Source organism: Myotis daubentonii, chromosome 17 (genome assembly GCF_963259705.1).
Source record: "Myotis daubentonii chromosome 17, mMyoDau2.1, whole genome shotgun sequence".
NCBI lineage: Eukaryota > Metazoa > Chordata > Mammalia > Chiroptera > Vespertilionidae > Myotis > Myotis daubentonii.
In genome coordinates this window covers 40,604,673-40,617,552 of record NC_081856.1, presented here as the reverse complement: position 1 = coordinate 40,617,552, position 12,880 = coordinate 40,604,673, and positions in this window count along the sequence as shown.

Below are 12,880 nucleotides of genomic sequence, written 5' to 3'. Positions count from 1 at the left end.
AATCTCAACTTTCCAGGCAACAATCCACCAGCTGAGGGCCTGTGCACCCCATGTGCTGGACACAGGTTTCTAGGAACTTGAACTACTGATATGGAGCTGTGGGAATCTGCCTCTTGGCCAGAAGACCTAGCACCAAAGGAAGCAGAGCTATTTAGACCTAGAGGAATCACTCAGTGAGGAGAGATCAGATATTTCAGGCGATAACTCAGGAAAGAAGCACCATGTTAAAGCTTCCATGCAACTACTAGTATTAGGACAAGGAAGCTGTAAGCCCAGGACGCTGCGATTGGTCGTGCTGTGATTTTAAAGAATTTGGAGCGAGAAAAAGAAGCAAAGCATCCTCCAGACTTTGTGGAAAGATTATGAAGATCGATTCCTGGAAATGTAATAATTCCTAACACAGATGTTTTTACATAATATAGACACAAATTATAGGATGTGAAACGGTGTTCTCATTTGTATATAAAATGTGAGGAGGTAAAGAAAAGACTGTATTTATCTGTTTTTACCCACAGGCCTCCGAATTCCACTACAGGTATGTTTCCCACGGCAGGGTGAGGCAGAGAGGCAGAGAAGCTACTGGACAGCTGGGCATCATAATGATCACACACAGTGGCAGATTCTGAGTTCACATGGAAAATGGTGAGGCCTGTGCCTAACACTGCAGCTGGTACAAGATCAGCCTGCAGCCAAAGCCGGTTTGGTTCAGTGGATAGAGCGTCAGCCTGGGGACTGAAGGGTCCCGGGTTCGATTCCAGCCAAGGGCATGCACCTGGGTTGCGGGCACATCCCCAGTAGGAGATGTGCAGGAGGCGGCTGATCACGTTTCTCTCTCATCGATGTTTCTAACTCTCTATCTCTCTCCCTTCCTCTCTGTAAAAAATCAATAAAATATATTAAAAAAAAAAAAAAGATCAGCCTGCAAACAGGCATTCAAGAAAAGCAACAATTTTCTTTCCAAGTTCTAGTTTTGATGGCAATGCCGTCTTCATTGGTCCAGGTGAAAGAAATGTAATCTCGGTCTGCTCAGGGATCCCACCTTTCCTAGGAGTTGCAGCGGCACACCAGGTGTGCCACACGCTGGGGTGGGGAGTATACATGAGAGGGCATGGGGGCTTTGGACTGCTCCATTTTCCCTTCCGGTCTGCAAGGTCCCTTCTGACCCAGTGCTTCTCTTACATTCTCTTGGAAACATTCTGTGGCTCCTAAGCCATGCTGGGCGCAGGAAAGCAACGCTGTGCTGCTAAGACCCTCTGTGCTCGGGTGCAGCCCGGGGCCTGTGGGCTGACTCCACGGCTCTGTGCCAGGCTGGGCCCAGTAGCTTCTGTGGACTGTTCTGCCCCTCTGTCCGTTGGGGGCTCACCTGGGAAAGAACCTCTAGTCCCCTCGCCGTCTCACTTCAATCCTACAAAGGTGTCTTGGGGATCGCTGGACCCCTCCCTCTCGGGACTGCACCTTTAAAACGCCGAAGCCAGACGGACAGACGGAGGGGTGGGGAAGTCGTGCAGGATCGGAAACTACTGGGGGAAAGACTAGGTAGGTCCACCCCAAAAATGGACTCCCCGTTTTCTGTTTTGTTGTTGACTCTAACTGACCCCTCTTCTAAAAACAAACAAACCAAAAAGTGTTCTTTTTTTTTCTTCAATTACAAAGATGTATTTCAAAGTGTTTGTTGATAGCCCGTTTTATTTAGCTTTTATGGCCTATGATATTGCTGCCAGTTGCAAATACTCATTTTCTCTGGGGGAAATTAAGATGCTCCGAGTCGTTGGGCTGTTTTATGTTGAGCTATTGGGAGTGGGGACAATTTACCACGTGGGGACAGGTAGGGGAGGCACATTTTCTTGACGGGGAGACAGGGCGGGTGGCTCTCACTCGGCTGCCACCCTGGTCGCTAGGCCTCTCTGGCCCTGGGCTCCGGCCCCACACCTCCCGAGAGCAGGGAAGGCAGCCGCCCGCCCGGGACCTTCTTCTGACAGCACACCTGGCTGCACCGGAGGCAGAGCAGACGATCCCACTGAGATGCCTGGAGGGCGATTAGCAGACCCGGCCTGCTCCAGGCATTTCCTCCCCGCCTGCTGCCACCTGGCTCACCCCTTCCTCGGACTCACGGCTTTGGTTTAGAAGACAAACATTGAAGGAACTGCCTTTACTCCATGTGAAGACCAAGCTCTTCCCAGTGCTGTCTGTCTCTTCTTGGTCCCTGCGGAGTGAAGGGCAGTCACAGGAACTGGGGGGAAAGGCTAGGAACTGGATGCTGGCCTGGTGTTCTCTGCTCCTTGGAAGGAGTCCTCTCGTCTCTCTCCCCATTCCCTGTAGTAGTCCCTCCTCTAGGCTCCCCCTGCCTGATATCTGCAGGCTGCAGAGCGGTCCCACCTCAAGGGTCTTTGGCTTCTATAGCCGCACTCCTTCGGAAGATCCCCAGAAGGAAAGATGACATGAGAGAAATGTCAGTACTTTCCTGCCTCAGGGGATTCACACGCGGCACCATGGGGTCTTCTGCAACCAGCCTCCCTCTCTCTGCACCCACTGTTGGTAAGACTCGTTAGCTCTCTTATCCTTATCGGGACATTTTTGTTACAAGGCGGGTCACCGTTTCCTTAGCTTTGAGTAAGTCTGTCAGAAACAGGGGTGTTGAAACAAGGTTCTACTTGTCACTGGGAAGCCACTCCTGCCTGGTCCCGCCTTTAAGGTGCACTTGCGCCTGGTGCTTGGGAATCAGGCTGCTGGGCCACACTGGCAGCTGTCAGGAGAAGCCGCGGGGCTCCCGGGATTGCACAAAAGGCTGGGAATTCTCTAACTCCCCCGCCAAGCTCTCTGTCTACTCCCGAGGCCACCTGGAGGAAATCACTTCAGTTCCTACCCTGAGTTCAAGGTGGAGAAAACAATGCTGATTGCATTTCTTGCAGCAGCAAATCAAATGGGAAATAAAGCTCTTTTGGAATAAATATGAAAATAACTAATCCTACATAAGTTGTCACAGACATACAGACTTTTGGCTCTGTAACCGTTTGTTCATCCTCCAACCTTGACATTTAACATTCAGCTTAGCAGGGAGCACAGATTTTTCAACCTTCACTACACATTAGAATAACCTGGGAGCTTTGAAAAAGCCCAATCTCAGAGATCCTGTACGTGGGTTAGAGTGGGGCTCAGGTGTCAGTTTGTTCTTAGAAGCTCCCCAGGTGATAGTGGTCTGAAGCCGGGCTTGAGAGCCACCAATAGAGGAGGAAGAGCACAGGCTTTGGAGCTGGATAGACTTGGTTCGAGTCCTGGCTCACCATGATCTGGTTGTATGACTTGCGGCGAATTACTTAAAGATGTTGGCCTACATTTCCTCCCCCTATCAAAAGGAAGATGAGGGAGGGCTTAATAGGCTTCTATTGAAGATTAAGTGAGATAACATTTGTAAAATGTGAAATTGCCTGGCATGGAATAAGTTTGTTGTAAATATTTGTGCTCTTCCACCCTTTTATATGAGATGATTTTTTAACAGATTCAAGTGATACTGCTTCAGAGAAAGAGGGGCAAACCTTATAGATCGTCTGCTTAGAATGGAAGTGAAGGCAGATTTGGAATGTCAGGCTACGGAAGACAGGATGAGGGCAAATCTCTGTTTGCTCTGTGATGGATGATATAGAAAGGCTGGCCAAAACCAGTTTGGCTCAGTGGATAGAGCGTTGGCCTGCGGACTCAAGGGTCCCGGGTTCGATTCCGGTCAAGGGCATGTACCTTGGTTGTGGGCACATCCCCAGTGGGGGGAGTGCAGAAGGCAGCTGATTGATGTTTCTCTCTCATTGATGTTTCTGGCTTTCTATCCCTCTCCCTTCCTCTCTGTAAAAAATCAATAAAATATATTAAAAAAATATATATATAGAAGGGTTGCAAAGCACAGCTCCATAATCACAGCTCAGAACATTCTGGGCTTTATTGTTATTATTTTTTTATTATTATTAAGTCTGGTAACAGCATACTATAGAATCTATATTTTATACTAAATAACTAACAAATGTCTTCTGAGGTGTTTTTAGATATCATAAATTATTTGGATTTTATTCTTCATGTACTTTTAAAAAAATGTGTTTTTACTAGAGGCCTGGTGCACAAAAATCATGTACGGGGGGGGGGGGGCGTCCCTCAACCCAGCCTGTGCTCTCTCGAAGCCCGGGAGCCCTTGAGGAATGTCTGACCACCTCGGAGGCAAGAGAGGCTCCTGCCACTACCACTGCACTCCGCCAGCTGGGAGCCCGGCTTCTGGCTGAGTGGCGCTCCCCCTGTGGGAACGCACTGACCACCAGGGGGCAGCGCCTGCATTAAGCATCTGCCCCCTGGTGGTCAGTGCGCATCATAGCAACCAATCGTTCTGCTGTTCAGTCTATTTGCATATTAGCCTTTTATTATATAGGATTGATTTTTTTTTTTTTTTTAAGAGAGAGAGAAGGGAGAGGGATAGAGGGTGGGAAACATCGATAACAGAGAGGAACATCATCAATCAGCTGCCTCCTGCACACCCCTTACTGGGGATTGAGCCTGCAACCAGGGCATGTGCCCTGACCAGGAATCAAACCTGCAACCTCTTGGTTCCTGGGTCGATGTTTAACCGCTGGCCAGGCTCTTCATGTACTTTTATTGGCTTGTTCTCCAATGGTGCCTATCAATGGTGTTTGGAGGGGGGAGAATTCCCCACTCCCTTCTTTAGTGCTTTCGGTTGGTTGGACTAATAATAAAATACTCAAATTGACACAAGACTAGATTAACCAGAGAACAAAACCAATTTAATACACGCACACAGGAGAATCATAATATGATACTCAGATCATAAAATGAGGCTCAAAGAAATGGTAGAACTAGGCACCTTTTTTATACTTTTCAGCCAAAGAAACAATACTTTGTTGAGAAATTGACAGGACAAATAAAGTTAGTGCTCATTAGAAGGGAATCTAAGCAAGATTTGGGCTCAGGTAGTAAATTAGTAATGACGTTACAAGGTTTGTTTATACAGGCTTTTTCGACTCTGGATTTTCTAACTCCGTGATAAGGTTGCGGTCTCTCAGCCCTCACGAGTGGGGCGGGCACCTATCACATGAGATTTATTGCCTGCTTTCGGGGGACTGAGGAGAGTCAGAGAGCTCCTTTCATTCCTGCTCCTTCTCAGGAGATTTTAGCTTGAAGTAATTATATGCCATTGTGGGATATCCTGGGGCAGCCTGCCATGGGCCCCAGACAGTAGGAAGTGTACAATTGTTTTCTTTTTAATCCTCACCCAAGGATATTTTCCAATTGATTTTTAGAGAAAGGGAAAGACAGAGAGAAATATCTATGTGAGAGAAACACATCGATGGATTGTCTCCTGCATGACCAGGGCCCAGGCCAGGGAGGAGCCTGCAACCACAGTATGTACTCTTGACCGGAATCGAACTGGGGATCCTTGTGTCTGCAGGCCGGTGCTCTATCCACTGAGCCAAACCAGCTAGAGCAGAAGTATGCACCTTTAAAGAACAAAATGGTATTTGAAATACTGAGTAGAACAGATACCAAACTTTTGTTCTTTCATTTTGGCAAAAGGTAATTTACCCCAGATACTGACTGCAGCTGCTCCTCCAGACTCCTGTTTCGTCCACCTAAGTGGAGATAGCTCTGAGATTGCTCTCTAAACATCCTGAAATGAAAGCTGTGAAGGGAGATGGTGCCACCCAGGCCATCAGGAAACAATGAAAGCCCTGCTTGCAAGAGCATGACTCACGCTCCGTGTTACGTCTTTGAGGGCTCAATGTGACCTTCTCTGGCAATGAACTTGAGATGCCAGAAAAACCCCTGGACCGTCTGAGGGAGGAAAGCACAAAGAATTCAAAGGGCAGAGGAGTAAGAGTGGGTTTGGGGAGGGAAATGGAAAGAAAGAGCATGATCCGATGTTGGAGATAAATCAGGTGATGTGGAACGCGGCCCAGACGATTGTTTTGTTGGAAATCGGTTGAGTGGAGAGTCACAGTTTGGTGATTCTGGGTCAGATCTTCCTCTCAGCACCAAAGAAGGAGGAGCTGGCCCGGCACAGGGAATGACTCACCGTGGCCTCCCCTCCCCTCCCCCTTGCTAAAGGATATAGATATTATCCAGACTTCACCTCTCAGCAGAGCAATTACCGCGGGCAATTTGTTCACAAGAAATACATCTCTAATTCATCTTTTTTAAAAGAAAAGAGGTTAAAATTTTCCTATGAAATTTTATGTACATACAAATATATTTTATAGCATAGAGTGTGGTCTCAGGGCATGGGCTCAGGAGGCAGATGGATGGATGGCTGTTCAAATCCCAGCTCCTCAGGTACAAGGAAATAGCTACCATGCTAAGGCTCAATTTCCTCATCTGTGGAATGAGAATGAGAAAAGTGCAAACTGACATCCTAGATTTGATGTCAGGACAAAGTGCTGGTGCTGGACACAGAGTAGTCACCCCGAGGGAACGTTACCCATTTAGAATTGATGGCATATGGTCTGCAAAGCACTTAGAACAGTGCCTGGCACATAGTAGGAGTTGATGAAGCCTCAGCCATGACCATCAATGTCATTGCCGTCCTCCTCCTCCTCACCATCGTAGCCTGGATTTCATTACCTATGACGATGTTTAGTCCCAAGTTATTTTTTGTCATGCTTTTTCTTTTCCTTCTAATTGCCAATGAACTTTCCCTAATATATATTATATTTATTCCACTGGTTCCCCAAAAGACTCAAAAGATATTAATCAGCTCCACACAGCCACAAGATAATATTAAATTTATTGTAACTATTCAATATATAGGTTGGTTAAGGAATGTTTCAAGATGTTATTTTTAATGACAGTTACTCATTGTATCCATGGCCTGACAATTGAGACTTTCCAAAATCATCTTGTCTATATTCTGTGATACAGAAATTTATTGGATTTGGCCAAGGTTTGTCATCAAAATTGTTCCCTAATTCTAGCCTAGGAGCCCTACCCCATGCCTTCGTTTAGAGACGGAATGAGTCTCTCCCTGGGGATGCCAGCTTTTCTCCTGCTGGTCTGCTTTCTAGAGCATCTGCTCTCGAACAGCATCTCTCCCTGCCAGCGTTCCAGAATCTTGTCAGAATAGGTAGTGTACGTCTGATCTTTTGCTTCTGTTAAGCCCTACAGAGAAAAGGTAGACTTCATGCTCATTGGCTGAAGGATGTGGCCTTCACTCCTCCAAGTACTCTAAATGGTACAGTTGTATCACATGGAGTCCAAGGCTACAATGAATATTAATGACTGTTATTTATTGATCACTAGCTAGTACCAGGCACTATGTAAATACTCTACATTCAATTCTCTCACTTAATTCTCAAAATAATTAATTGAGGGAGAGACTCTTACTATTCCCTTATGGCTGACACTGTGGATTGGCTATTCAAAAGTCATTTACACCCCTTTCCTCCTTTTTCATGACTGAAATGCTGATGTGAGGGTGACGGTGCAGCAGCCATTTTGCAACCAGGAGGCGACCAGCATGAAGGCAGAGGCCTCTGTGTTCAGAATGCCAAAGCAGAGAGACAGAGAGCCTGGACCCAGACAACATTTTTAAAAATATATATTTTATTGATTTTTTTTTTTTTTTTTTTACAGAGAGGAAGAAAGAGGGATAGAGAGTTAGAAACATCGATGAGAGAAAAACATTGATCAGCTGCCTCCTGCACATTCCCTACTGGGGATGTGCCCACAACCAAGGTACATGCCCTTGGCCGGAATCGAACCTGGGACCCCTCATTCCGCAGGCCAATGCTCTATCCACTGAGCCAAACCGGTTAGGGCCAGACAACACTTTATGGAATAGCAAATGAGAGCTCAGTGAGTGTGTGTAATGCAACTGGTAAATTTCAGAGGCAGGATTTGTACCCAGATCTGCCCAACACCAGTGCATATGCTTTTAACCACAAAAGCACCTGCACTGCTCGCTCATCGTTGTGTTTCCATCAGGCTCAGCCTTTCCAAACTATGTGTCAGAGGATTCTGAGATTATTCCTAGGAGAACCTCAGAAGAAAAGCTTCCGTGGTAAAATAAACACTGCATCGTATAGTCCCGCCCTCCCCCCACCCCCACATGCACAACAGCATATCAAAGTTTCCAAGAAATCCTACAATAACAACAAAAAAACCTGCTGGACTTTGATGAACTCAGTGGTTCCCAAACTTGTTTGAACGTGATTTTTTTTTTAAATGACATTCCTAGTCATTTCCTTCAGAACATTGTTCCCTAGAACGCCAATGTGGGAGGCCATTCGCTGCATTTTGGTGAAGAGTTATTTCCTCCGCTTTGGTTTCAAGTAAAACAAAGCGAGCCACAGCAATTGCTACTTTGTGAATTACCTAGAGGATTTTTTCCAGTGTGCAACTCAGGCCCCGTGGAGTCCCAGATGACAAATTTCTTTGAGAATCCGGTGCCAGGACAAAGCATGCCCCATCCGGAGGAAGCTGTCCGCTTCCTTTCTTCAGTGGTGAGAATTATGTGACACTGGGCTTTCTCTGTGGCTTCGGCTTTCCGGAAGCTCAGAGGCAAATGGGAAACAGCAGTCGCTGGCTCGGGTTCCTGGGGTTTGTGTTCTTCTATTTTCTTTGATCTGACCTTGGTTTTCCTCCTCTTCTTCTTCTTTTTAATCCTGAGTCTGTGTTTTAATTTTATTGTTATTGTTGTGTACGTTCTTGTGAGCGATATTATATTCATTGTGGAATAGGTGGAGGATAAACATACGAATTCAACAAAAAACCAAGACTATCCTGAAAAGATATGTCACATGGCCTCCTGGACAGCATGGCTGTGCCCATGATGTCTGATCAAAGAACCAAGTCAATTTATTTACTGTAAAGCTTGAACTTATGTCTTATGAATGTTCAGAAAAAGAAGTAATTTTTCAAAAGTAGGATATGTTCTTTTCTTTTAAAATTTTTTTTATTGATTTCAGAGAAGGAAGAGGGAGAGAGAGATAGAAACATCAATGATGAGAGAAGAATCCTTGATCGGCTGCCTCCTGTACCCCCCACTGGGGATCGAGCCTGCCACCTAGGCATTTGCCCTGACCGGGAATTGAACTGTGACTTCCTGGTTCATAGATCAGTGCGCAACCAATGAGCCACGCCGGTTGGGCAGGAGGATATATTCTTGAAGATGAAACATAAATACCTTTACTCTTATTTGAATGTAGTCTAATATAAATTAAACTTTTGTTGGAATTAATTATCTAGATTACTGAGCTAACTCAATATCTTAAACCACCAAATTAGGTAACCAAATTAATCACAACCTTGCAGAAAAAAATAAAATTAAGAAAGACATAATGCCTCTGATATATGCCTATTTCAGACACTTAATTTAGGTAACCATGGTTGAATAACCATTCGTTCCTTAAGATGGAAGCATTTGCCATGTTGCCAACACAGAGGAGCAGTTAGTTATTCATGTGCCATTCATTAAAGGGCACCCTGACACGCTCCAGCCCAGTAAGCAAAAGTGAACTAATGGCACACCGTGACATTCAGTAGGAGATAGAAAGACATATGATACAGATATTGAGGGGAGAACACTCCGGTGCTGAGGAACAGCCGGGAGCGGCCGTTCAGAACATGTGATCCACAGCCACTGTTTTCGAACACACTCCTGACCCTATGCCTTCAGATACGTCAGATGTATTGGTAATGTTTCATTTTGCTGTCGGGCTTCTCTTAGATCTGTAAAGCTCTAAACTCCAGGCTTTTATCCAAGGCATGGTGGTGACTGCTGGGGAAAATTCCATGTGTAAAGATAACATTTTGAACTGCTAATATTGGCCCTTTCCTCTCTACTCTTTCAGGCAATAGGAGGGTGTCCTCCTCGTGGCTCTTAGAAAAGGGTTGTTACAATATATTTGCAAAGAAACAAAAGGAGTCTGACTTTAGCTTTTGGGTTTCAGTGTAAATCAGTGATGGCGAGCCTATGACACGCGTGTCAGAGGTGACATGCGAACTCATTTTTTTGGTTGATTTTTCTTTGTGAAATGGCATTTAAATATATAAAATACATATCAAAAATATAAATCTTTGTTTTACTATGGTTGCAAATATCAAAAAATTTCTCTATGTGACACGGCACCAGAATTAAGTTAGGGTTTTTCAAAATGCTGACACACCGAGCTCAAAAGGTTCGCCATCACTGATGTAGACCTTGGAAATGCATGCCAGAGAAAATAGCTTGTGAGAAAAGGGTTCTCAAAAACACCCTTGTTAACCTTGTTAGATTAGTTAGGCTTCATAAAACAGAACATAAAAAGGCTTACATATAGAAATTTACTTCTCTTTCCTATAAAAGAAGGCTGGTAGGGTAGAGCTGGTATTGTCCTCAGATACTCAAACTCCATCTGCACTTCTGTTCCCTCCTAGTACTAGCTTGCAGCCCCAAAATTACCTCCTGGTACAAGATGGTTGCTAGAGCTGTAACTATCATCTCCACATCTGAGGCAAGAGGAACTAGGAAAAGACAGAGTATCCTTCCTGCTAAGTCAGATCGCACAGCCATCACATAAGCACAAAACACTTATGCTATATGTCACTAGAGGCCCGGTGCACGGATTCATGCACCGGTGGGATCCCTTGGCCTGGCCTGTGGAGATGCGGCCAAAATTGGCTCTCCAACATCCCCCCAGGGGTCCCGGATTGCGAGAGGGCGCAGGCCAGGCCGAGGGACCCTACCAGTGCACCATCAGGGCCAGGGAGGGGTCGAGGGAGGGCTCCAGGGAGTGTCCAGCCCATCTCACCCAGTCCTAATCAGCAGGCCCCAGCAGCAAGCTAACCTACTGGTTAGAGCATCTTCCCCCTGGTGGTCAGTGCATGTCATAGTGACTGGTCGAATGGTTGAATGGCCGGACACTTCGCATATTAGGCTTTTATTATAGAGGACGTGCCAGTAATTAGTCACATGGGACATGCTTAGCAGCAAAGGAGCCCAGAAAATACAATCTTTTGTAGAGCATACTCTGTTATTAAAGTGGGAAGGCTGTAAACAGCAGCCCCTGTCACCATCCCTAAAGAACTCAGGGTATAACGTTGATATCATAAATATTAATTGAGCATAGTCCTTGATTATGCAAGAGCAATTTTTTTTTTTAAATTTCAGATGAGATAAGCATCCTTTGGACTGGGCGATGAAAGCGGGAAGAGAAAGGAAGTGAGGAGCAAATGGATATTGTAGGTCCCTAAGCAGGTTCCCGTGCCCTAAGACTTATCACCAGATCCTCCAGGGAAATCTCAGATAGAATGGGGGATCCACAAGCAGAGGCTCCCGGCTTTGCTCCTTGGTGAAGACACGAACGTGACAGCCTCATGGGACCTCCCCAGCCCTGTGCAGTGAGAAATCGGTAACACTAGTGGCCGCCTGACACAACGGTGTGAGATGGCCTCTGACCCTCGGGTCATGTGGAAGAGCATCCAAGTGTATGTCCCCAAGCCCTTCCCACTCCATCATGCAGGCCTCAACAGTAGCTGAGGGAGGACAGCAGGCCTGAAGATGCTTTGTTTGAGGTGAGATGAGAGGGATGTGGGGTGACCTATCCAGACCAATTACCAGAAACCAGATGGAAATCCCAGGTGTCCTAGACATTTCCTGTGGGGATGATGCACCTCTCCACATGCCGTCCCCTCATCCAACTGTGAAAGCTCCCTGGAATTTAGACATAATCCAGGGCACGGGGGGTGAAAATCCTGAATTGGCTGAACAAGGATCCCAATTTGAATGAGAAAACTCTGATTTGACTGAGTTTTCTCAAAAATGGCTAGGATTGAAAAAGCTGTATAAAGTTATTTTTTAAAAATGGCTAGGATTAAGTTATGCTACCAGATTGGGGGCTTGAAATTAAAATTAAATGTATTTATACCAAAGAAAAATTATTATTCTGTATCAGTGAATGGGTGACCTGCAAAAATTCATCTGCAACCCAGGCTATCTCAGTTTGTCATATCTCATTCTGGAAAGCCATTCAGCTCAGAACTTCGCACCTCCTTTCTTTAATGGTGTCTGAAAGGTAGTGACAAATGAGCATTTTGCTGTTTCAACTAAAGCTCTTTTGAGTGAGCAGAACTTCACTGTCACGTTGCTGTAAGAACACTGTAGCTCAGATCTATGACTCACAAACTCCCTCCCCACTCCCCACCAGCAAGCGCCTCCTCAGATGGCCTAGGATGGACTTCCCAAACTTGAGCTGCCTCTAAGGAAAACAATTTCTTCTGTCCTTAAAAAGGTAATTCATGCCCTGCCAGAGTGGCTCAATTGGTTGAGTGACGTCATTCTGTGCACCAAAAAGTTGCCAGTTTGATTCCTGATCAGGGCACGTGCCTGGGTTGTGGGTTCTATCCCCAGATCAGGGCACATACAGAGGCAACCAATCAATGTTTCTCTCTCACATTTCTCTCTCTCACACACATTTCTTTCTCTCTTCTCTCTCTCTCTCTCTCTCTCTCTCTCTCTCTCTCTCTCTCTCTCTCTCTCTCTCTCTCTCTCTCTCTCTTCTTCTCCCTACTCATGTCCTCAGGTGAGGATTAAAAAGAAAAAGTATTTCATCATGTAAGGTAGAAAGGAAAAAGAGATGGCAGACATACACTCAACCACAAGTTCCCTAATTTACGAAACCAAGCATGGAAGGGGAAAAGTAAACCATGAACTTTCAGTGTAGATATTAACTCACACCTGCCACTTAAATTCTTGAAACTGGACCATGCACGTGTAAGGACCCAGCGTTAAACATTAAAGGTGCTGTTTCTCCCAATGAGGCAGCACATCTGTTAGAACCTGGAGAGCCTGGCAGCGGTGGCAGGGACACACTCGGGCAAGTTCCACACATTTCTATTTTATTTCATTGTATTGACT